Raw genomic sequence first — 26,333 nt, 5'->3', positions numbered from 1 at the left:
CCTTGTGCCCTCCATCTTTCCCAACATCAGGGTCTTTTCTAGGGAGCCCTGTGTAATGAAGCTTTTTAAGCTTTAATGTTTTATTATGTTTTTATATGTGTTAGAAACCACCCAGAGTGGCTGGGGCAATCCAGACGGATGGAAAGAAATTGTTGTTGTTGTTGTTGTTGTTGTTGTTGTTGTTGTTGTTGTTGTTGTTAGCATGCAAAAAATCCCAGGTTCATCAATTCCCAGTGCCTCCAGACAGGGCTTCAAGCCGGGACACAAATCCAGCCCTGCAGGTCTAAAACAAGGCCGCCTAGCCATGATTCGGTGGCGATTATTCTTATTATTTATTAAATTTGTATACCACCCAGCTTGTTTGGTTAGCAAGTACCAAGTGCACAAAAAGGAATTATTTTGAAATAAATATTCAGGGCACCCTATTACCAAAGTCTGTTCCCGAACCAGGGGTACATGCGTGCTGGAGAGGGAGGCCACGGGGTCGCATCCGCACCATGTCATTAAGGATGCTTATACTCCTTTAACAGCCATGGCTTCCCCAAAAACAATCCTGGGAACCGTAGTTTGCTGCTGGGAATTGCCACCCTGCGGAGAGCAAACTACGGTTCCCAGGATTCCTTGTGAGATGCCAGGGCTGTCAAACGCAGTACAAAGTACGCTTCCAATGTGCTGTGTGGATGTGACCCATGTGTTTGCATGCACATTGGACGCCCTCTGTTCCTGGTGGTTGTCACGTCTACAGCAGGACAGGAGGAGAGAGCGATAGGGGATTTTAAAAGGCACCTTGCAGTATCCCCATATTGTTCCCAAACAGAGATGGGTCTAGGAACGATCCGCGACATAAGAACCAACTCCTAGTTGTTGACGTCCCTTCTCCACCCGCTAATAAAATGTTTGAGGTGCCTTCCCTTCCTCCCCAACCAAAGTTGATGGGCAATGCCATTCAAATGGGGTGTGTGTGTGTGTGTGTGTGTGTATGTGTTGTGATCAGTTATGTGGGGCAGGGCTTACCTGCGGCCCCCAATATTTGGGGCAACCCTGATCCCAGATCTGTGTCTGTCCCCCCCCCCCCCCCACGAAAGCCTCATCCAACGCAGGAGGAAGCATTCGTGGGGGAGAAAATAAGAGGCCGGCGCCGCGTGCGCTCGGGCGATGGGAAAGGGAGCAGGCTCACCTGAGCCAAGCTGGAGGCTCCCCTCTCTCGCCCCCCCCCCCACACCCGGCGCCCCTCCCCGGCGCGCGAATGGTGCAGACCAGCTTGCAAGCGTCCGGGCGGCTCTCCCGTTCGCAGGCAAGCGGAGGATTGGCTCGTGCGCTCCCATTCATGCAACCTGCCTGGCTGAGTGCGCCGCGCTCGCTTCGCCCCTCCTGCGCCTGCCTGCCTGCCTGCGTGTGTGTGTGTGTGTGTCTGTGTGTATAAGAGAGCCAGAAGGCGAGAGAAGGAAGAGAGAGAGAGAAGCAGAAGAGGAGGAGGAGGAGGAGAAAGGCACGCGAGGCGTTTTTTGGTGGGATTGCAGCTTGCTGGGAAGCCTGGACATTGAAAAGCAAAGAGAGAGAAGAAAAAAGATGTGCGCGTACTGATCCTCTTTTTCACCTCGCTCGGCGGAGAGAGAAATCTGCAGCTGAGAACGGGGAACGGGTGCTTCCTTTTGATTTGGGGATTTGGCGTTTTTCATGGGTTGGTCTCTGCATGGCTGATCCCGCCTGGTTTTAGAGGATGAGCCGCGGCCGTTTCCGGGCTTGATTTAGCGCGATCCGCACCGCACAGCACCCTCCCGGCTTGGGATCCAGCTGCTGGGCAGATCGGAACGCGCAGGCGGAGCGGACGGCGAGCCCTGCAGAAATGGTAAGCGCCAAAAGGGCTTTTTAATGGTGATGATCTTCCTCCTCCTCCTCCTCGAAGGTCCCCTCCCTGCTGCCTCCCCACCCCCACCCCGTTACCTCCCTGGCGCTGCCCTCTTTTTCTCCCCACCCCCACCTGAGTCAGGATTTGGAGAGATCTGCCCGGATCTCTCGCGATCGCCAGCTCCCTTTCCCACCCTTTGGGCCCGGTTCGTTTCGTGCTGCAATACAGTTGGAAGAAAATCCATCTCTTCCATACACCCATATATATATGGTGTCTGGGCATTTTTTTACTCGCATAGGCGAGAGAAAGGCGATTTACCCCATAAGCAAAGACACCCCTCCCAGCCTTTTTTTTGCAACGGCTTGGTTCTCTGCTTTTCAACCCCCATTATTATTATTGTTATTATTAAAGAGATTGCAGACGCGAATCCGTGCAGCTTCCTCGGGTTTAATAGCACTGCCCGAGGGTCGGTGGATTCCTCACCGTGTAAACTAGGGACAGACCTTCTCTGTGCTGGAAAGCTTGTGGCAAACGCCTGCGTGACCCCCTTTCTCTTTCCAGTCATTCTTTGGAGAGAGAGAGAGAGAGAGATCCTGCCCTCAGTTCTGCTGCTAGAGATGTGGGAGGAGGAGATTTAGGGAGGAAGGGAGGGAGGAGTTTTTGCCCAAGAGATCAATAAGTTATTTCAGAATCACAGGCTGAAAATTAGAAATGGGGTGTGTGTGTGGGGGGGGTCACCTGCTATTCCACGCCCCTCCTCCTCCCAAAATCTTCCTATCCTGAGATTCTCCTTCCTCACCTTGACTTCCCCACCTCCTTCCTTTGGGTCTGTTTACATCTGCATCTTTGAGGAGCTATGCATACTTTTACCAGGGTGCAAGTCCCATTGAACGAAGTGGGACTTATTTCCAAGGAAAATCCATGCCTGCCTAAAAAAGAGAGGGGCGGGGGGGGGGGTCATTGTTGCTGTTTGAAAGACTGGGGAGAAGTTTTCAGAGTTCCAGCTCCTAAGGAAGGAAGGAAATCTGCCCTCCTGCTAATTATATTTCTAAACGCTTTCCCTCCCATTCTTTGCAGCCAAGTTGGCACTAGGATACCCTACACCCCCTTGAAGTCAGTGGGATTTGCTTCTGAGCAGACATGTATAGGAGGATTGTGCTTCTGAAGGTGGTGTTGTGTGTGTCTCAGGGAGTGATGTTGCTAAGCGCACGTTGAAATTTGGAATTTATAGAGAGAGGAATGCCTAGGTAGACACCCAAATAACATGCCCTGCGTTGCATTGCCTGTTTTAGTATTGCATCCATGCACACTCGCATGTGCATATATTTGGCAGGGGGACTACGTCTGGGTTTAGATACCTTGGATTTCAGAATGTAGGAAGTGTCTGCTTTTGAACTTGTGTAGCACTGAAGAAAATAATGTGCTTCCAGACTTGCTTCCAGAACAACGTATCTGTGATGCGTTGCGACCATTGTGTTGTGCTGTCAACCATACTGAGAAAGAGTTTTCTTTATTGAGACAGGGGGTTCAGCATTCCTTTGGTATGTCTTGCCCTCTTCTGTAGTTGCAAAGTAGATTTGCTCAGGTGGCCAAGACTTTCTAGAAATATATAGTCCTGGCCTTCTAGAAAAGCTGATTTATTTATTTTGGGTTTTTTTAAAAAATATGTATTTTAAGGAACAAACAATTCAACAACTGTTAATTTGAATGTGTTTTTTTTTTTAATGCACACACAAACTTTAACGATCTTGTGCTACCAACTGGCTTTGGGCATCTGATGAATTAGGTCTTGGTTGTACATTCCTTCCTCTTTGACGAGACGCCGTCTCATGGCAAGAGCAAGGGTGGTCTAACTCGTCTCCATCTCCATACTGATCTGCTTGGTTGGCCCATTAATACAGCTCACTTTCGGGAGGTTCAGAGGCAGAGAAGAATGGCCCCTTGTTTGTTTGTTTTTTTAAATGTCCTCCATCTGAGGCACATTATCACATACAATGCACTCTTGACATGTTAGGTGCAACCGCAAATGGAAGCTAGGATGTGTGCTTGATACAGACTCTCACTGGGAAGCACTCTGAACCAAGGGCAAATAACTAAATAAATAAATAAAACACCCAAGAGAGAATATATTAGTTCCCAGGGGCAGCATTAGGTTTGGGGGCAGCCTGGCTGATTTGTTATGGACTCAAGTAATTTGTCTCCGTTTAATTTATTTCATTGGCCTTTTCAATGGCCAGAGATACCTTTCCCTTCCTGTGCTTTTCCCCCATTTCACAGCCTGTATCTACTTTTTCAGGCTTTGACGAAGGAGCCAGCATGCTCTAGGTAGTAATTTCTCTCTCTCTCTGCATGCTAGGCAGAACTTAAAGGGGGGAGGTTCACCGTTCCTGAAAACCTTGCGTTGTGGCTGAGATTGAAGATTGGAATCCGCGAGGCTGGATAGATTATTCTTTTAGAATTCACACACACACACACACACAGAGAGAGAGAGAGAGAGAGAGAGAGAGAGAGAGAACCTGTACCTATGATAAAGAGAGCCCACTCTTGCTTCTGCCTTCTTCCCCGGTCAGGCTGCTAGAGCCGCAAGCCTGCCGGATAATTTCTCCCTGGCTCAGACTGCTTGGGGCCATTAGGCTTCCCTGCTGCCACAATCCGCCTTTGAGGGAAAGGCTGTGTTTGGGCAGGAAAACCCTGCGCCTGGGTTTCTTTTCAGCAGCTATGTGTGTTGGAAGTGGGCTGAGGTTCTTGGGCATTTGCTAAAGAAGGCTTTCTCCAGTCACCTACACGGAGGCATGCTCAACGCTTGGGTGTGTGCTGCTTCCATGAGAGAGAGAGAGACTGGTGCACTGCCACATGTCTCCGTAGTTGTGTGTGTGTGTTTCTGTTTGCAACCTGTTTCCCTTGAAAACTAGCTGTAACAGGAGAACCACTTAGTCAAGGAATTATACAGGGAGTCTCTCACAACTGCCAAACCACCTTTCTGCATTTCATCTCTCTCTCCCCCCCTCTCTTTTGCAACCACCATCACACACAACCCAATATATTTGGGGGTGGGGTGGGGTGTTTCTGTAGGGGAAGGTGTTGAGAAAATGTGCTCTTTCTTTGACAAATGTCCAATCCCAGAGTCCGTTGGAGCCGATAAAGACTGTGTCAGATTTACTGGAAGAGGCAGAAATGTTCTGTGTTTGTGTGCGTGCCATTGAGTAAAAAAATGGAAAGATAGCTGGGATTACTTGTCTGGTTTCTGGGATTACTGAGGTTAAGTGTGTGTGTGTTTCAGAGAAATAGCTCTTGGATATTCTGCTATATTGCTAGCACATGCTAGGCTTCGCCTTTATTTTTTTAGGGAACCGACATTTGAGGCAGTAGCTAGGAGTGAGCAAATCAGTCAGTTTGGGTTTCTCATTTTCCCCATTTTCAGGTTCAGCTCTTCACATTTCCGCACCAGTTTGCGATTTATTTCTTTTCGAGATCCCTATTGAAAATCCACCAGCAGTTTGGGGGTGAATTTTCCTAATGCACGTGTTTTGCATGTTGCTTTTGCCCAGTACGCACTTTTTTTTGGGGGGGGGGGTGTAAACAATTTCTCCTAGCGAGATACATTTGTGTATGCTGTTTTCCCTAAGACGGGCATGACTGTGCACAGCTTATCCCTGCATATGTGTTTTTGTACACATTGCTTGGCTGACACTGCAAAATTCAGAAAAGTGCAGATTCAGAGAAGAGTGGCTGTGCTTTGGTTCTCAGAAACCCAAAACCGTGTTTTCAAGAAAGGGCATATCAGGTACGTTCAACTTTGAATGCAAATTGAATTGAATTTCTTTGCCCACCCTAGGGGACAGCCATTCTTTCTTTGTGCTAATTGGGACCTGAGATTTCTTTATGTCCCCCCGCTCTCCTGGCATGTATAACAAGAGAAATCCATCTCCTTCCCCCAGCATCCGCAGCAGTATTTCAATTAAAATACTTGTGCTCTTTTATTTAATGTGATCCCCCGTTTACATGCATTTTGCTACCCAGGAGCGCAACAGTGCACTGGACTCTGGTCCCACTTCTAAAAGGAGGAAGATGTTTAAATAATAAAAGGTCGTCTTCTCTCTCCCTCTCTCCTTTTACTGTTATTTTTTTTTTATCCCAGGGAAAGTCAAATCCAGTTTTGTTCACTTTTCTGCTCCAGTGGTTCGTTTTCTGACAGAATCACGTCCTAACCACAGAGCAGAGCTAAGATCTTATGTAACTTGATGTCTCCAGATCCAACGTTGCAAGTGGCACAGTAAGGGAAACGAAAGGTAGGGGGGATGGGTTGGCGAGATGAACGGTGAATGACACAAGTGGCTTCCTATTAGGGATTTCAAATCAATGTTGCTTTAAGTCCTTAATCCCAAAATGCTTGGATAGCATCGACATCGGTCAGATTGAGATGGAGCCTTCAGTCTTTGTCTTGTTGAAACCCACAGGCTTCTTACTCCCCAGTAGCACCGTCAAATCAGGGGATCCTGTTGCCCAGTACCTCCAGGCTTTGAACCAGGGTGGAACAAGATAGGACAGGTGTGGCTAACCTGTGGCCCTCCAGATGTTGTTGGCAGTGTTCGAAATTAGCCAGGCGCATTTTGCACCTGGCCTTTGACCACTTGCAATCAAGTGAAGATGCTTAGGCGCCAGGATGGGGCCTGACATCTCCACCCTCTGGGGATCATTGGATCTGGACTGCTTTCACACACTCATACCCTATGCTGCAGAATTGTATCTGCTATATTTTATCTGCACAATCGGAATGCATTTCAGGAGCCAAAATGCTTTTTCTGTGCAGCCTGAGCAGGAGCAGTCGCCATTAGGGAAGAGAGGTTGTAATAGGCCAATATATATGTGGACTGTCCCTGGATCAAGTGACTCTTCTTCTCAAAGCTCTTAACCCAGCTCAAGGTCTAGCCAGAAGTTTAACAGAGAATCAATCACAGTCAGTCCATCATTTGAAAAATAAGACTTGAGAGCCGTCTTGCCTCCAAATGGCAATTACACGTTCAGTTTTGATGACTGCAACCTTGGCTTAAGGAGCCATTTGGCGCCTGGTGTATATATCTGAGTTTCTAACACTGGTTGTTGGACTGCATATCCCATCATCCCCAGCTGATGCGACTGATGGCCAAGGATAATGGGAAATGTAGTCCAGCTATACCTGGAAGACCAAAGAACTGCAACCAGCCAGGATAGACAATACTGGGTTTGATGAACTAGTATTTTGGTGGAATGTCATCTTAGCTTGCATTAACAAGGGGCATAGGGACTAGATCCCAAGAAGGAGTTGTTGTTGTTCAGTCATTCAGTCGTGTCCGACTCTTCGTGACCCCATGGACCAGAGCACGCCAGGCACGCCTATCCTTCACTGCCTCTCGCAGTTTGACCAAACTCATGCCAGTCACTTCGAGAACACTGTCCAACCATCTCATCCTCTGTCGTCCCCTTCTCCTTATGCCCCCCATCTTTCCCAGCATCAGGGTCTTTTCCAGGGAGTCTTCTCTTCCCATGAGGTGGCCAAAGTACTGGAGCCTCAACTTCAGGATCTGCCCTTCCAGTGAGCACTCAGGGCTGATTTCTTTAAGGATGGATAAGTTTGATCTTTTTGCAGTCCATGGGACCCTCAAGACTATTCTGCAAAGGCAAATATACGACAGTAAACTCCAGGAGTTATTAACAATCGCAACACAGCTCTCTGGGAGAAGCTGTTTTGGATTAGTGGTGAGCAGAGATTTGCTGGGAGATCTGGGGGTGAACTTTAGTGGATCATCAAGGTTTACCATCTCCCATTTGTTTTACAATAGTAACAACAGTGACCCCCCCTGCCTAAATTATACAGCTGAGATGGAAGTAAACTTCTGGGACGACGACGACCAGGAGTGGATTTTTGTGTAACAGAACTGTGGACTCAGTCTTGCTTCTGAAAATAGATTCCTGGATGGAGCATGTGTTCAGAGGCCCCCTATTCCTTAATTCTATGTTAGCCCCATCCCTTGACCTTCTGACCACTGCTTTGCAACCAAACAGTGTTGGTTCAAATAAAAGATGGAGTAGATCCTGCAAGCTTGAAGCGTGCCCATCTATGGTCTAAGCAGCAGTGTCAAGCTCACTTCCACTGATGATGCTGAAGACTTTGCATTTTTCAGCAGAACACACAATTTGTGCGTTTTAACCATGCATGTGATGCATGGTTAGTTCTTTATGCCTCCCTACTGTGAGGAGCAGATGATCCCACCCATAGCCTAGTATGGGAAAGAAGAAGCCTCAAATTAGAGAAGCAGAATGCTGTTTTTCAGGAGGCAAGGAAAGGCAAACAACAGTGGAGGAAAACATAAGAAAAGCCCCGCTGGATCAGGCCAAGGGTTTGCCTAGTTAAGCATCTTGTTCCTGGCAATTCATCTGAGAAGTCTACTGCATGCAATAAGCATCTAGTATTCAAAGGTAGATTACCACTGGACATGGATGTTCCATTGAGTCTGTGGAGTAGGGAAAGCATCTCCCATACCCATGATAATTAGGAGTCATGGACATCCTAATGGCACCTTACTGCAAAATCTCTTCTCGTATCTCAACTCGGAAAGAGAAGAAACCTGGCCCCTAACACCAGCCGTCTAACTGGTAGGGCTGGAACCATTGTATATCAGCGCCTGCTCTTCCCAACCTTGCCAGGTGCATTTGTTTTTTTATTACATTTCACAGAATCACAGAGTTGTAGAGTCTGAAGAAACTCAAAGGATCATCTCGTCCAACTCCCTGCAATGCAGGGATCCTGCCCACAGCTGTCCCTGGGTGGGCTCGAACCACCAACCTTCTGGTTAACAGTTGGATGCACTGACCTTTCTACCCAGGAGCTCAAGGTGGGGAATATGGTTCTCTATCCCCATCCCCCACCATTTACCCCTCACAACAACCCTGTGAGGTAGGTTAGGCTGAGAGACCATGACCGAGTTGAGATTATTCAGTGAGCTTCATGGCTGACTGAGGATTTGAACTCTGGTCTCCTGGGCCTCACCAGTCCAACAGTCTCACCACGCTGGCTCCCTGGTATCAAATGCCAGCTGAGAAGTTCAAGAAATTCAACAGGGTCACACACCCAGACCCTCCAAGTGCCTGTTTTCCAGGGACGGTCTCGGATTTACAGAAGCTGTCCCGGTTTCTGATTTGATCCCAGAAGTTCCTGCTTTTCCTTAGGACGTCCATATTTTCATCAGAGAAATGTTAGAGGGTATTGATGGGATGCCCCCGTTTTCATCAGAGAAATGTTGGAAGCCATTCGCCCAGCACACCCAAGGCAGCTTATCACATAACCTGGTCTGAGAATGGCCTGATATTGCCCTTTGGATCTTATCACCCGTGCAGGGTGTACGTGTGTGAAAAAGTGATTAGATTCTTGCACTCAGCATGCATAGTTTAAGCAGTATGCAAAGCATTTCGCGCACTTGCCTTGAAATGTGTGATATCTAAAATGGAGAAGCAGGGATTGAAATTGCCTTTTGCTGATTAGATCTCCATGTGATGGAAATGTTCAAATCAACACCGGCTCAGATTTAATGCCTGATTGCTACCTGCTGAACACTTTGGGCCTAACCATCCCGGCTAACCTATTGTTGCTAAAAAAGCTAAAATATTTTGTTGCTGCCTTGGAGCCGACAGATTGGCATATCTGGGCTCTTTGACAGAACCGCACGCACAGCTTCCCAGTGAATTGTGTATTCATGGATCTTTGACCAATACGTTTTCAGAGGGAACAAGATTCCAATGAAAGGCTTCTAAAAATATATACGTGTGCATTTTCACCATGGCAAAGACCTGGGTGGTGCTGAGAAGGTGGTGGTGGGGGGGGGTTTGAGGTGGAGAGAGAAACAGAAAGAAATTTGATCTTTGCATAAGGGGCGGGGGGCTAGCTGATTTGTTCCCATGGTATTTCTAAAGAAGATACTCTCCTGAGTAACATTCTGAAGCTACTATGCTAATAGGCAAAATAATTTTCCTCGAAATATTTGGACAGGGGGGGGGGGCAAATCCCAGACCCTCCAAGTCAGAGGTAGGCAACCAGTCGCCTTCTCAATCCGGCCCACGGACGGTCCGGGAATCAGTGTGTTTTTACATGAGTAGAATGTGTCCTTTTATTTAAAAAGCATCTCTGGGTTCTTTGTGGGGCATAGGAATTTGTTCATCCCCCCCCCCCAAAAAAAATATAGTCTGGCCCACCAAATGCTTTGAGGGACAGTGGACCGGCCCACGGCTGAAAAAGGTTGCTGACCCCTGCTACAAGTGTCCCTATTTTCCAAGGACAGTCCCAGATTTACAGAAGCCATCCCAGTTTCTGATTTGATCCCAGAATGTCCCACTTTCCCTTAGGCTGTCCTTATTTTCATTGGATAAATGAGGGTATGGTGCTATCCCTTATGTGACTCCCGAGCCAAGGGGACACAACCTTTAGAAGACATCTAAAGGCAGTTCTGTTTAGGGAAGTTTTTTAATGTTTAATGTTTTATTATGTTTTCATATATGTTGGAAGCTGCCTAGAATGGCTGGGGCAACCCAGGCTGATGGGTGGGGTATAAATAATAAAAAATAAGGATATTATTATGGAACAGGACGTCCCAATTTTAACTGGAGAAATGTTGGAAGGTATGAGATCCTCTTGCATTGCCGTTTTCAATACAGTTGTACCTTGGTTTTCGAACAGCTTAGTCCTTGAATGTTTTGGCTCCCGAACACCGCAAAACGGGAAGTGACTGTTCCGGTTTGCGAACTGTTTTTGGAAGCTGAACATGGGGCGGGGCTTCCATGACTTCCGATTCTGCAGCCGCGCTTTGGTTTCTGAACATTTTGGAAGTCAAACAGACTTCCGGAACAGATTCCGTTCGACTTCCGGGGTATGACTGTACTTTGAAAACACGGGGGGGGGGGGGGTCTGTGGTCTTCTAGATCTTGCTGGACTCCAACTCCCATCATCCCTGACCACAGGCCATGCTGGCAGGGGCTGATGGGAGTTGGAGTCCAAGGTGGTGTCTTATAATTCTCTATCCATGGAAGACTCACCAGTTGAACACACTGAGTACAGAGCTGCCTGCGTTCGTGACCATCTCTGATGTTTCTAAGTAAACTGCAGGGACTATCCTGGGGGTTGAATTAATGATGACCTCAATTTGATCACGAGCAATTTGGCTGAATATTCCTACAATACTTTTCTTAAAGATATGTATCATAAGGCTAGCGTGTCTGTTGGTTAGCGATTACGGAGTTCTAACGGCATTTGTGGAGATCTTATCGTAAACACAATTACATTTGTCGTTCCGTTCTTTTAAGCCAGAAAATACAGATTTGCCTCCTAGGACGGCGGCATCTTTCTCCCAGACAAAGGCGGGCAGAAGTTACTGATGGTCCGCTTAGGATGCCTGATTCACAGAGACAGTCATATTAATTTGCATGTATCAGTCTATTGTAATGGAGAGTCTTTAATTAGATTGTGTTGATAGGGCTGAAAGCCAGTCTTTGCTTACATAAAAAGAAATAAAGACTGGGACAGCCAGCCAGGTTCGTTTATTCATTCTGACAATCTGCTTACCAGCAGCAGCAGAGCAAGCCTATCGGGCACCTGGGGCGGCGTGCAGGCCCTTTGCCTGGGGGCGGGACCAGCCACCCATGGGGGCGGGGGCACTGTGGGGCCTCTGAGGAGTCTGCCTGCCTCTTCCCACTCAGCCGCCCTACAGCTGAGGGGGAGGCAATGGGCGGACTGTTTGGGGCAGCGCAGAGTCTGTGGGCGTTCAAACCACTGCGTCACCCGCAGGAGAGATGTGTGGCTCAGGCGCGCTGCAGGCTCCGCGATGAGTGCCGCCGGCATTTTGTCCTCCCCCAGTGGTGACACCTGGGGCGAACCACACCTACCACACCCCCTTGCTGCGCCCCTGAATACCACTTCATTACGATTGCCTCTAAGCAGCATGCAGGAAACTCAGGGCAATGAAGAAGAAGAGTTTTGGATTTGATGTCCCACCCTTAGGAGTCTCAAAGCGGCTAACAATCTCCTTTCCCTTCCTCCCCCACAACAAACACTCTGTGAGGTGAGTGGGGCTGAGAGACTTCAAAGAAGTGTTACTAGCCCAAGGTCACCCAGCAGCTGCATGTGGAGGAGCGGGGACGCGAACCCGGTTCACCTGATTACGAGTCCACCGCTCTTAACCACTACACCACACTGGCTCTCACACTGACAAACAATAAAAATGAGTTAACATTGCAAAATCGGAATCCATTTGAAATGCATAATGGAATAAGAAAAGTTTTCACTTGGCGCTCAGAGTTCAGCAGGGCGGTTGTGTGTCTTAACTCAACTGGAAGTGAGTTCCATAAATGCACAGTTCCTGGTGGATATGAGTTATGCATCTGAGTAATGGAGGAATCACAAACATTGACTTGCCTGAAGACCTCAGTGATTGGGCAGTGATCTAAGGGATCAGGCAGTTGCTGAGGCATCCTGGATCCAAGTCAGGGTGGATAAAAATAATTGATATTTTATTTTTTATTTTTTTTAAAAAAATCATATTTTTAAATTTAAATCGGATTTTTAAAATAAAATGCTTTTGGAGGAAAAATATTTCTAAAGATAGTTTTCTATTTAAGTTACATTATAGTCCTAAGGCTATTCACCAGGAAATAAGGATTTGTTTTAAGTATTTCATGTGCGCTAAAACATAGTCTAAAGTTGTTTTTATAAAAAAGTTTAACATCTGTTAACAAACAGGAATACATATGCTATAATGTTACTGTTTTAGTTAAATAAATAGTTTAAATTGTTATTAAGGAAATGATTATTTTTCTCCTTCCAATAAAGTACAGCAGAAAAGTTTTCCAAATATAAACAGTTAACTTATTAAACCTCACAATAATTTCACAATTATCTGTCTATGTATTTCTAATAGTATAACCAAATCAGTAATTTTTGATATAACTACTCTGAAAATTTATTATTTACAAAATGAAACCTTCATCTGTTTGTAAATATTAAGATTATACCAGCAAGAATGAGTCTTTCTGGAGAAAGAAATTATTTAAATCAAGTGTTACTGACTAGTGATTTAAATCGATTTGAAAATTAATACAAGAACCTTGAACTTGGCATGGAAGCAGATGGGTCACCAGTGCAAGATTTGAGCCCCGGAGGTAGGTATGCGTTGGCGAAAGTCTTGACCAATAGTCTAGCTGCAACATTTTGCCTTGGCTGGAGCACCTGAGCCAAATCCAAGTGTCGTCCCACAAAGGCTATGTTCACACTCCTGTTGACTGTGCATTCCCTGCGTTTGCAATGCTGGGTTTTTAAACCATGCCCACCTGTCGCTATCCAAAATGCATACATATCTTGTATTCAGTGCATTGTTTCTCAAACGAGCTTCGCAAAACTTGGAGTCCATTCATCTCTAGCCGAGGCATGGACTTCTTTGCGCAGGGTAAAGGCATCCTCGCCCCATCGATGCTCCGTGGTGTGTATGCAAACAGAAATGAATCTCACACCATGGAAGCCATGCTGATGTGAACAGTTTAGGGCAGGGGAGGACAAAGAGCTGTGAAACACACCAAAAACAACACACACACACCCCTGCACTGTAATGCATTTATGTGAAGACACCCTTTGAGCATATTGCAGTAATTGAGTCTTGAGGTTACCAGTGCACGAATTATAATTTATTGGTTGGAAGTCTCAGGGTACAAAATGCGTGTCCAATCCTGCTGCCACACTTTGGGATGTCTGTCTTCACACTTAGATTCATCTTAACAGAATTGGAATGGCAGTGAGGAGAGGAAGGCGAAGCACACAGCTATTAGGAAATTTTTATGAGCCCCGTGCAATTTTATTTGTTTTAACACGGGTCCCTTTTTTTGTGCATATGCTCTTTTATCCCTAGTGCAAACTGGAAACAACTGGGGCTGCTATCAGAGACGGCTTCTGCCCAGCAGATTTGTCGTGGATGATGGTGCTTTGTTTGCACTCTGCTGGAGAGAGGAGATTGCGCTTTGCTTGCACCTCCTTTAATGCAAGGTGTTGACAGCGCACTTGTGTGTGGGAATGTGCTTGGATTTGGCTTTAGCAGAGCATGGACCTGACCTGAGGTGCGCTAATTAATGCAGGAGTTAGTGTATTAGTGAGAGAAAAAATCAGGCCAAGCATGCCTCCTGTTTGCCCCCTGGTTAACATTTCCAACCCCTGATATTCTCCGAAGCTGCTTCTCTGATTACAGCAACACCAGTAGTCATGAGCGCTTGATTCCAAGCTTGGACTTGATTTTCCTTCCCCACAGTCCTGTGTCAACAAAAATACCCTGAGTAAGCTTTGCAGAATTGGCACGCACGCCGTGGTAGCTAGCCTTACATCACATTCCTCTGAATATTTCATGAAGGCCTTTCTAAATGTGTGCTACGCTACCAGTCTGTGTATTTGGGAGTGCAGGCATCCCATGTGCTGCAGCTGGCGAGATTCATATTTTAGCTGCAGAGTGCGATGGCATTTTATGATAGGACAGGGCTCAGCTACTGGCAGCGCCATCTTAGGCAGATCGGCCACCATGGCACAGCGATCCCTCCGGCGCCCCTGACGTGCTGCCTCTCCGCCTCTGGGGCCACCCCCCTCCCACGCTGGCCGCCCCTCGGGAGGGGGGGTGGGCGAGCAGGGGATGGGGGCGTGGGGCTGGAGCGGCGTGGGGCTCTGCACGCCCTTCCAGCACTCCAGCTGGGGCTCCCCGCACGGGATGGCGAGGGCGGCCGGCTCGCAGCCCACCCGGGAGCGGCATGGGCGGCAGCGGCTGCGCCGGCAGCGCACGAGCACCCGCCCGCCCGCCTGTGGGGGCGGGGTTGGGTTGGGGAGGGGGTCGCACGGTATACCAGAGGGCTCGCAGGGGCGCCCCTTGGGGGGCCGGTGCCCTGGCGCACTGCACCAGTAGCCCCTATGGATAAGACAGCCCTGGCTACTGCCATCCTGAAGCCAAATCTGGCTCTTTGGTGGTGCCAACTGCCCTTCCCTCAGTTGCCAACTCCAGTGTTGATGAACGGTGTCAGCAGCAACCAGCCTCAGCATCTGGGCCACACACAGCGAAAAATGGCACCCAGACCTTCCGTTGTGGGGACCGTAACCTGCATTTAAAGTGCCAATTGGTGATGAGCTTATATATCTGAGTTTCTAACACTTGTTAGAGTGCTCTTGTGCTCCAGTCCTGCTTGCCAGCATCTGGTTGGCTGCTGTGAGAGCAGGTTGAAAGGATGCAGGTGGCGCTGTGGTCTAAACCACTGAGCCTCTTGGGCTTGCCAATCAGGTCGGTGGTTCATATCCCCATGACGGGGTAAGCTCCCGTTGCTCTGTCCCAACCTAGCAGTTCAAAAGCATGCCAGTGCAAGTAGATAAATAGGTACTGCTGTGGCGGGAAGGTAAATGGCGTTTCCGTGCACTCTGGTTTCCTTCACGGTGTCCCGTTGCGCTAGAAGTGGTTTAGTCATGTTGGCCACGTGACCCGGAAGAGCTGTCTGTGGACAAATGCCGGCTCCCTCGGCCTGAAAGCGAGATGAGCGCCACAACCCCATAGTTGCCTTTGACTGGACTTAATCCGTCCAGTAGTCCTTTACCTTGTACATTGGACCAGATCCAGCAGACTCTTCTTATGATCTTATGTAGGCTAGCTTAGACTCACACACGATATGATACAATATGATACGATACGATAATCTTTATTGTCATTGTCCCATACAGAACAACGAAATTGAAAAATCTACATCAGACATGCAGAAACCGCCAAGCCTACTATCCTGAAAATGCCTGTCGACTCATTCCCCACCCCACCTATGCATAATTAACCTCCTAAACTTTAATACCCTACCTGGTTAGCCCCCTAAAAACTCTGACGCCCCACAACTAAATACAAATATTCCCGTAGAGACTGCCTTACACTGCGTTTAAAACCAAAATCGCTTTTGGATTGAAACTGTTTCTTAGGCGGCTAGTCCTGGTCTTTATAACCCTGTACCTTCTTCCAGAAGGCAGAACCTGAAAGAGATCCTTTCCGGGATGCACACTATCCTGCATTATCTCTGCAGCTTTCTTCTGGCACCTGGAGGCATAGGTATGATCCAAGGTGGGAAGAGTGCACCCAATTATTCTTTCTGCAGTCTTTACAACCCTGGACAGCATTGTTCTTTCCTGACTTGGCTTACCATGTGCAGATCAGGTCAGTGTCGCGAGTACTGCTCTCCTTCTCCCCCCCCCCAGCTAAAAAACCTCCAGCTCACCAGATGCAAGATATACTCCGCCTAAGAAAAATAAGTTTGAGAGTTCTCGGCTTTTGTTTCATTGGCGAGAGGCTTAAAAGCTTTGTTATCCGAAAGATCTCCTGCCTTCGCATCCGTTTCTCGTCTCTGTGCTCCACACTTTTCCACATCCAAGAGTTTAGTGATTTAATGTTCTTCTAAAGTTTCTGCAAAGAGAGAGCTGCTTCTCTTCTTCTTCCTGCAGCCTTCCACATGCCGTTCTTCTCAGCTCCCCAGAGGCACTGATAAGCACGAGATTCCTGCCTGCAGGAGACCTGAAAGTCTATCTCAACTTTTTAAAAAAGCATTAGGAGGGAGGTGGCTGTGACGTTTCCAAATGTGATGGTTGGAGTGGGGTAAAGGTATCTTCATCATCTGAGTATACATGGTCACAAAATGTATTTGTGAATTGTTATTACCTTGGTTATTGGCACCTGCCAAGGTGTCTATTGCACAAAAATCGAAATTTTCACGAGAGTTGTCTCTTGCGTCATGGCATAAAAATGCATGGGCTGAACAAATAACCCACAAAAGTTGTGTACTCAAAGGGAAAAGATCTTTTGCATAGAATCATAGAGTTGGAAGGGGACCCTGAGGATCATCTAGTCCAACCCCCCCCTACAATGCAGAAATATTCAAGTGTCCCTTACGGGAATTGAACCTGCAACCTTGGCATGATCAGCACCACGTTCTAACCAACTGAGCTATTGCAGGATCTGCGCCACACTTTTATTTGGTGGGACTTCATATCTTACGTTTCAACGGAAGATCTACGTGACTGTTTACCTGCACTTTAAAAAGTAAGATGCACTTCCTGACGAGCATTTATGTATAAGTTTGTACATACAGAATTGTACACATCCCTCAAGCGACTTTCCAAAATTCCGAGTTGGATTCAGCAGCTCTTAGTTGTTATCTATTTTGTGGAATGCAAATAAATAAATAAGACAGGATAGAACCACACTTTGGGGAGGTTCTCAGTTTCTCCCATAAATAGGTAGTGATGGCCACAACCTTTCAAAAGGAAAGTAGAGAAATTCATGGAGGCGAAGGCTGTCAGGGCCACTAGCCATGGTGGCTTATGTTCTGCCTGTGCTGTTGACGTATCTCTGAGTACCAGTTGCTAAGGATCCAGAGGGGGGAGTGTTCGTAACACACCCTGCCCCCCCCCACTGCCCTGGTATGAGACAAACCTCTCCGGGCGTCCTCTGGTGTTGTGCTCCCCCGAGATGGACATCAGTCTTTATCCCGGAGCTTTCAGAGACACAAGTCAGATGATCCAGTGCACGCTATTAATCAGAAGAGTTAGCAGTGACGACCGGAAGCGTGAATGTGAGCATCCTAAGCATTTATTAAGCAATATTTATAGGACAGATCATAATGGCGTCCGCTCTCTTCTTCAGCAGCAGACAGAGAAAAACACAGTGCAACAGCACAACATAACGGAAGAGATAAGACGTAACTTCCATCCTCAGACTTTCCCAGCTCAGGAAAGTAAACAGTGACGCGTGACTTTCTAGCCACATACCAGCAACGGAGGAGTGATTTGCTAACAGGGAAGGAGGCTGTTGCAATCAAGTTGTTTTTTGTGGGCTTTCTCCTGGGGCATCTCTTGGCCACCGTGCAAGCAGGATGTTGGAGGAGATGGACCTTTGTCCTGATCCACCTGGGCTCTTCGTGTGTTTTCAAGGTGGGAAATGTGGCACTCAAAGCAATTTCAGGGCTGTTTATCTACAGCTCCCTGCAGAGGCGGAGCTAGCTGCTCTGGCACCAGGAGCGGCACACATGCTGTGCACTCAGGGGCGGAGCTAGCCACCCATGGGGGTGGGGCAAGTGTTCCAGGGGGGCACCACCTGCGGCGAGTGTCCCAGGGGGCGGGGGTGATGTCACCCCCTCAGGGATGACACCAGGGGCGGACCGTACCTACCACACCCTTCCTCCGCCAGTGGCTCCCCGTTATGAAGAGATCGTGGAATATGTAAACCTCACAGCAACATGGCATCTCCTCTCAGCTTTGGGAATAAAAGGTGGTTGATGGACAACGTAATTTCCACTTTGGGATCTGAATCAATTACAGGGAACCAGGCAAAGGGCCTTCTCGGTAGTGGCACCCGCCCTGTGGAACGCCCTCCCACCAGATGTCAAAGAGAAAAACAACTACTGGACTTTCAGAAGACATCTGAAGGCAGCCCTGTTTAGGGAAGCTTTTAATGTTTAATAGACTGCCGTGTTTCTCCTAAAACAAGACACCGTCTTATATTTTCCCCCCCTCAACAAAACACAGTATGGGATGTCTTATTTTAACTGCGTCGTATCGGTACGCTGCATAGCCACGCCTCTCCAGGCTGTTTTAATGGGAGGTGCCGCGTCACTATGGCTTATTTTCAGGGTATGGCTTATTTTCGGGGAGCGGCTTATATTTCGCAAATGAATAGAAATCCTGCTATGGCTTATTTTATGTCTATGTCTTATTTTAGGAGAAACACAGTATTGCATTTTAATATTTTGTTGGAAGCCGCCCAGAGTGGCTGGGGAAACCCAGCCAGATGGGCGGGGTATACATAAATTATTATTATTATTATTATTATTATTATTATTATTATTATTATTACAGGTGGGTAGCCGTGTTGGTCTGCCATAGTCAAAACAAAATCGAAAATTCTTTCTAGTAGCACCTTAGAGACCAACTGAGTTTGTTCCTGGTATGAGCTTTCGTGTGCATGCATCTGAAGAAGTGTGCATGCACACGAAAGCTCATACCAGGAACAAACTCAGTTGGTCTCTAAGGTGCTACTAGAAAGAATTTTCGATATTATTATTATTATTATTATTATTATTATTATTATTATTATGTCCATTGTTTGAAGAAAAAAAAAACAAGCCTTTAGAAATGTCTTGCCCCCAAAATGGCAACTAGAGATTCTGTTTTGGCAACAGCAACCTCAGTTTAAGGAGCCATTTGGCGCCCAGCTTATATATCTGAGCTTCCAACACTGAATTGTGAACGCTTGCTTAACCCCCACACCTGCTTCCAAGCCATGGCGCCATTCGAGCTAGACTTGGGTCTCGGCCCCATGAGCCACCACCAGACCTAGGTAAGGAACACCTGTTAGTTTTGATATTAACTTGTACCGAGTCAGACCCATTGGTCCATCTAGTTCAGTATCGTCTATGCTGACTGTCAGTCTCTCTCCAGAATTTCAGACGGGGCTTACCAGGAGATGCCAGAGATTTAACCTGGGACCTTCTGCCTGCAGAGCACCAAAATTACGGCCTCTTCTGCCGAATGTATGCCTTTGCGTCAAAACAAATAATTTAAACAAAGGCTTCGAGTGAGGTCTGCAATGAAAACGCTATATACTGTGGTGTCTTGTGACTATTTTTAAACCTGCATCGGGCTTGAGCAGCGATGGCGTTGAATTATTCAACGTTTTTCTCTTTCCCTTCCATGGCTGTCCTCGACTGGAAAGCTTCCCATTGTTAGGAAACGCTGTAACTCCAAGGGCAGGAGCGATGCCAGTGGGCCTCAGTGGTCTACCAGGATTTATTTATTCGCTTGTTCTGCACAGCAGCCTCCGACCCCTGCCTGGTTTCCAGCAAGGAAACTGGCGGGCAAGATATTAAATCATAACTGGACAAACGTGGTCAACGATGGAGGCATGGCTGCGCCGAATGCAGAGAGGTGGGCAGAGTAAAAAGGATTATTATTATTTTTGCGGCTTTAAGGACCAAACGCTTGTGTGTCAGTTTGAAATCTGCTGGAGGGAACAGCCAAGGTTTTTAAAGCATTCGGACCATTCAGTAAACATTATTAGGCCCCAAAGGTAATTTAAAACCACATCTGTTAAAACCATATGTGGGGTATATATATACTTCTTTTAAATGTTGGTTTACAGTTCTGTGTTACTCTTGTTTCTTGAGGGTTGTCTTCACCAGGGAACCTTCTTCATTTTAAAAGGAAGGGACTGATGGACTTCAAGTGACTGGGATGCAAAAGAAAAGAAAGAAAGAAAGAAGGAAAGAAAGAAAGAAAGAAAACGAACCAAACACTTATCTGTTCTTTAATTGATGGCCTAGACTTTAAGTGGGTAACTGGAAGCGTGATGGAAAGAGAGCAATCTCTTGAACGAGACGCTGCGCTCTGGCCTGTGGATTACCGAGCTTATAAATATTGCTTCATTTTGGGTTCCTCATTTCCATTTACAGCCTTATGGGGGATTTAATGGTGGCAGACAACCCATCTGGAGAGGCCTACAAAACTCAGGCTGTAATCCTGAACCCAGTTTTAGGGAATCAAGTCCCATTGGGCACTGTAGGACTCACTGTAGGAGAGTGTTGCTTGCAACTCTCATGGGTTGCAGCGACTGAGGATGTAGCAGATATTGTGGTGGGGGTCAGACTGCGGAGACCGGGGTTCAAATCCCTGCTCAGTCATGGAGTTTACTTGGGCAAGTCAACCTCTGTTTAACCTAAAAAAGTAAAGGTAAAGGACCCCTGACAGTTAAGTCCAGTCGTGGACGACTCGGGGGTTGCGGCGCTCATCTCGCTTTACAGGTCGAGGGAGCCGCCGTTTGTCCGCAGGCAGTTTTTCTGGGTGGCCAGCATGACTAAGCCGCTTCTGGTGCAATGAAACACTGAAACCAGAGCAGCGCATGGAAACGCCATTTGCCTTCCCGCCAGAGTGGTCCTATTTATCTACTTGCACTTTTTGCCTGCTTTAAAACTGCTAGGTTGGCAGGACTTGGGACCGAGCAACGGGAGCTCACCCCGTCGCGGGGATTCGAACGGCCGACCTTCTGATCGGCAAGCCCAAGATGCTCAGTGGTTTAGACCACAGCGCCACCCGTGTCCCGTGCTTAACCTACGTAACAAAATTGTTGTGATTTTCACCCCTTTAAGTTTCCCTTGTTGGATCCCTTCCAGTCGGTATTCAGGCCTCATCATGGGACTGAAACTGCCTTGGTCTCACTGGTCGATGATCTCCGGCGGGCTAGGGACAAAGGTGAGAGCTGTTTCCTAGTTCTGCTGGATCTCTCAGCTGCTTTTGACACCATCGACCATGCAGATGATACCTAGCTCCACCTCTCTTTTAAATCAGAACCAGTGAAGGTCCTGTGTGAGTGTCTGGAGGTGGTTGGAGGATTGATGGCGGCTAACAGATTGAGGTTGAATCCTGACAAGACAGAAGTACTGTTGTTGGGGGACAGGAGGCGGGTAGGGGTGGAGGACTCCCTGGTCCTGAATGGGGTAACTGTGCCCCTGAAGGACCAGGTGTGCAGCCTGGGAATCATTTTGGACTCACAGCTGTCCATGGAGGTGCGGGTTAATTCTGTATCCAGGGCAGCCGCCTACCAGCTCCATCTGGTACGCAGGTTGAGACCCTACCTGCCCGCGGACTTTCTTGCCAGAGTGGTGTATGCTCTAGTTATCTCTCACTTGGATTACTGCAATGCGCTCTATGCGGGGCTACTTTTGAAGGTGACCCAGAAACTACAACTAATCCAGAATGCGGCAGCTAGACTAGTGACTGGGAGCGGCCGCCGAGACCACATAACACCGGTCTTGAAAGACCTACATTGGCTCCCAGTACATTACCGAGCACAGTTCTAAGTGTTGGTGTTGACCTTTAAAGCCCTAAACAGCCTCGGTCCAGTATACCTGAAGGAGCGTCTCCTCCCCCATCGTTCTCCCTGGACACTGAGGTCCAGTGCCGAGGGCCTTCTGTCGGTTCCCTCACTGCGAGAAGCCAAGTTACAGGGAACCAGGCAGAGGGCCTTCTCGGTAGTGGCACCCACCCTATGGAACTCACTCCCACCAAATGTCAAAGAGAAAAACAACTACCAGACTTTTAGAAAACATCTGAAGGCAGACCTGTTTAGGGAAGCTTTTAATGTTTAATGGATTATTGCATTTTAATATTCTGTTGGAAGCTGCCCAGAGTGGCTGGGGAAGCCCAGCCAGATGGATGGGATATAAATAATAAATTGTTGTTGTTGTTGAAGCCCAGCCAGATGGATGGGGTATAAATAATAAATTGTTGTTGTTGTTGCTGCTGCTGTATGTCACCTAGGGCGATTTTTCGTTAAAACCAAGCGACTCATAAATGGCAGCAATAAATACACAACAGCAGAAAAAATGGCAAAGTAGAGGAAAAAGAAGAAGGTGGGAACCTAAATAGGTGATGTGATAGTTATCTTCAATCATTTGAAAGGTTGTCGCATGGAAAATGTGGCACACCTCTTTTATGCTGCTCCAGAGTTTGGTACCTAAACCTATGGATACAAGTTACAAGAAAAGAGATTTTGACAAAACATTAGGAAGAACTTTCTGGTGGTAAGGAGCTGTTCAGCAGTGGAACGGTCTCCCTCGGAAGGTGGTGGACTCTCCTCCATTGAAGGTTGTTAAATAGAAGTTGGGCAGCCCTCTGTCATGGATTTTTCAGCTGTGATTCCTGCATTGGACAAGATGACCATTGGGAACTGTAGCCCAAAACATCAGGAAGGCCACCAGGTTTGGAGGAGGCTGACAACCAACACTTCAGTTCTCTGGATCTGATCATGACAACCTTGAGGACCAGGAGAGCTTAGTCAGTAGAGCATGAGATCCTTAATCTCAGGATTATGGGCTTGAGCCCCACGTTGGGCAAAATATTCCTGCACTACAGGGGGTTGGACTAGATGATCCTCGTGGTCCCCCTCAACTATGATCCCATTCTGTGATCTCAGTGCATGGAAAGCATTGTACTTGAAATAACACAAAAATGCCTTCTGCAATGGTAGATCTAGAGGTGACCTGGACACTCATGCAAATTACCACTTGATGCTCCATCGGCAATATGTGAGGACCAACAGTCTTAAGTCGAGAGACTGTTAGGGATTGCTAATAGTCCCCCAAGCTTCCATGATTACATCCACATCCACAAACAGCAGACCACAGTGTAATCATAGCTCTAATTAAAGTTTTGGTTAGCGAACATTTTCCAGGCTTGAAATATCTCCACCTGCCGCAGCCGTTGAGGAACATGTGTAAATCTCTGAAAATGAGGTTGTTGTGCTTTTTGTTTTCTAAGTGCTTTTTGGCATAGACATTTTATTGCATATGAAGTTTTATTAGTAGCAGTATAATAAAGATGTGGCTTGCATGTGAATGGGACCAGGTTTTCCTCATTATGAGAGTGCCCTTGTTAATTTGCTGACATCATCAGCTCAGCCATCAGTTTCCATTTCCATTCTGCATTAAGGAACTTCAATGGAGAGGCGATGGGAGTGTCGGTGGCTGGCGGCTGCTTTGCATCTGGGCGGGGCCAGAGTGTCAGTCAAGGGCGGAGTCTATAGAAAAATGGTTGTCCAGTGTGGGACCTGTGTCTCCATTTACACTGCAGTTTATTCCATTGTTCTGGCATTTCCCTGTCTGTGAATTTCTGCATTACGTTTTGACCTTTCACACAACAGAAAAAAATCTGCTTCAGAAAAACCAATGGAATGTAAGTCGTGTTCAACGCTCATTTCTGTGTTATTTGATTCCATAAAAAATCCATTTACAGTCCCTTCTGCCAGAAGATCAGGGGGGTAAAGTGATGAAATTTGAGTAAGTATACTGGCATATGGATCTTTCCCAAAGTTTTCATGGGGGGACAGAAGAAATGCATGTGCAGGAAGGGTAAGGCAGCAGCAATGTTGTCCGATAGTGTTTGTTGTCGCATCATCCTACGCCTACTGGTGCGAATGAAATTTAGCACAGCATAGCTCAGTTGGTTAGGACATGGTGCTGATAACATCAGGGTCACAGGTTTGAACCCCATAAGGCCCAGCTGCATATTCCTGCATTTCAGGAGTAGATGAGGCAAGTCCAACCGGTCGATCACAATCTACTGGTCGATTGCGGGGTGTCCCTGGTCGATTGTGGTTGATCTTCGGATCCTGAGCGATCTCAAAAAAGTAAAAAAAGTAAAAAAGCTCAACAACTGGTTCTTCCTCCCTAATAAAAGCTGAAACAACTCTGGCTCCCAAAAAAAAAAAAAAGCTCAATAACTCTGGTCAGTCCCCCAATGACAATGGGTAGATCACTTCCAGTTTTTTAATAGAGTAGATCGCAGTCTCTTGAGAGTTGGACGTGCCTGGACTAGATGATCCGCAGGCTTCCTTCCAACTCTGTGATTCTGGGGTTAGTTGCTGTATGCGGATGTATCAGTCAAAAAGCCACAGTTCCATAATGCAACAGGCATCACAGTGCGTGTGGAACATTAGAAAACAGGAGAGAAGCACTAGCATTATAACCATGAAAACTAGCGCAAAGTTCCCCACGTCTGAATGCGCCCTAGTGCGGATGGATGCTTGCAAAGGTCAGGAGTGGGGCAGGTGCATTCCCAGCAACATGTGGGGCAATGAAAATCTCCCATTTCATAACACCATTCATGGCATTGAATGGATGCCCATTACAAAAACAGTATTAGGACAAGCTTGGACTTTTCAAAGTTGTCATTAATGTTTTTCAAGGGATTATCCCTAGTAAGTATATGAGAGAATACAGGTTGGTCATTTATTTAGTAATTAAATTATTAGTGTGTCAGCTGCTTCAGTTCCTTTTGATGTTATTTCTTTTTCACCTCAAATGTAAACAATGTGAAGGAAGTACATTCTGTTGTCATTAATTTTTTTATATTATCCCAATAAAAAATTCTACATGGTTGACACCCAATGTAAGTCATATTTATGTCCCCTTGTCTTGGTGGGTCTACTCTGAGTAATACTCAGTTTAAACTAAGTATGCTTTATTTTCCCCAAACCTCAAATATTTCAGCTCAAGTACCTGGAATAAATAAATTAACATGAGATACTTTTTAAAGCTTTATATATTAAACACAAACAAAATAAGCATGCTGAATTATATTATTCTCTCAGGCACCATAAATTATTTTTGGTGCGAATTACCATACGACAATTAGCCTAATTTGCACAGGTCTGTTGCCTTGCTATTTTGTAAGTCATTTTTATACATGATATCCATTGTTTAGGCATTCCTGTGATTTTGTTCATTGCTTTCCCATAGTTTGGGGAACTTCTCTGTATTAGCCTAGCAGCCATTCAGAGCCTCATTCTTCATGACTTTGTCTAATCCCTGTTTAAAGCCATCTAAGTTGTTGTTGTTGTTGTTTTGTTGTTATATTTGTACCCCACCCATCTGTCTGGGTTGCCCAAGCCACCGTGAGTAGCTTCCAACATATATAAAACGTAATAAAACATGACACATTAAAAATACAGGACTGCCTTCAGATGTCTTCCAAATGTTACATTGTTACTCATCTCCTTGACCTCTGATGGGAGGGCGTTCCACAGGGCGGGCGCCACCACCGAGAAGGCCCTCTGCCTGGTTCCCTGTAGCTTCACTTCTCTCAGTGAGGGAACCGCCAGAAGGCCCTTTACCTTGTTTCTCCTTTATTTAAGAACGTAAGAAGTGACTGGCTGCTGGATCAGACCCATAGCCCATCTAGTCCAGTATCCTGTTCTCACGGTGGCATCTCAAGATGCCTTCAGGAAGCCCGCAAGCAGGACCTGAGTGCAAGACCACTCTCCCCATTTGTGACGTCCCCGTATTCTGGTTCAAATCCTGACATCTCCATTTAGAAGAAAGTCTCCTGTCCCAAACCCTGGAGAGCTGGTGGTGGTCAAGGAAGACAATATTGAGCTAGATGGCCAAATATAGAAGTCAGTGTCTAGTGTTATTATCTTACCAAATGGCGCATCAACAAGTTACCCATATTATTTTGTGAACGAGAATGGGATGGACTCTTTTAATTCCCTCAGATGGCACAATAGGTCAGTGCATCTGGTCGTTAACCAGAAGGCTGGTGGTTTGAGCCCACTCAGGGACAGCTGTGGGCAGGATTCCTGCGTTGCAGGGGGTTGGACTAGATGACCCTCGGGGTCCCTTCCAACTCCACAATTTCTGTTGATTCCAATGTTTCATCTCCGATACTCCTAATGATGCTCTTGCTTACCATTGAAGGCTGAGCTGCCTGTTCTAAAATATAGTCATCTCTGATAAATCCTAGGAAATTCAGGTCTTCTACAAAACGAAAGGAGTGGGTGATCTTTTAATGCAACAAATGGAAAGAATGTCCCCCAAATTCAATAGCTCCTGGTTGAACAGAGAGATTCCTTTTTTAAAAGGAATCTGA

At 46.8% G+C, this 26,333-nt stretch overlaps 1 protein-coding gene across 1 annotated transcript in view; it reads left to right on the top strand.

The window, feature by feature from the left end:
• Positions 1 to 1,273: 1,273 nt before the first annotated feature.
• The window catches only part of LOC117045058 (teneurin-4-like), a 326,243-nt gene continuing 301,183 nt past the window's right edge, over positions 1,274 to 26,333 (top strand). Inside the window, exon 1 of the mRNA XM_033145843.1 lies at positions 1,274 to 1,849. The gene's annotated coding sequence lies outside the window, so the exon portion shown is untranslated. The remainder of the gene's footprint in view (positions 1,850 to 26,333) is intronic.

The sequence above is a fragment of the Lacerta agilis genome, chromosome 4, assembly GCF_009819535.1.
Source record: "Lacerta agilis isolate rLacAgi1 chromosome 4, rLacAgi1.pri, whole genome shotgun sequence".
In the NCBI taxonomy this organism is placed as follows: Eukaryota; Metazoa; Chordata; class Lepidosauria; order Squamata; family Lacertidae; genus Lacerta; species Lacerta agilis.
This window is presented reverse-complemented; position numbering and strand designations above follow the sequence as displayed.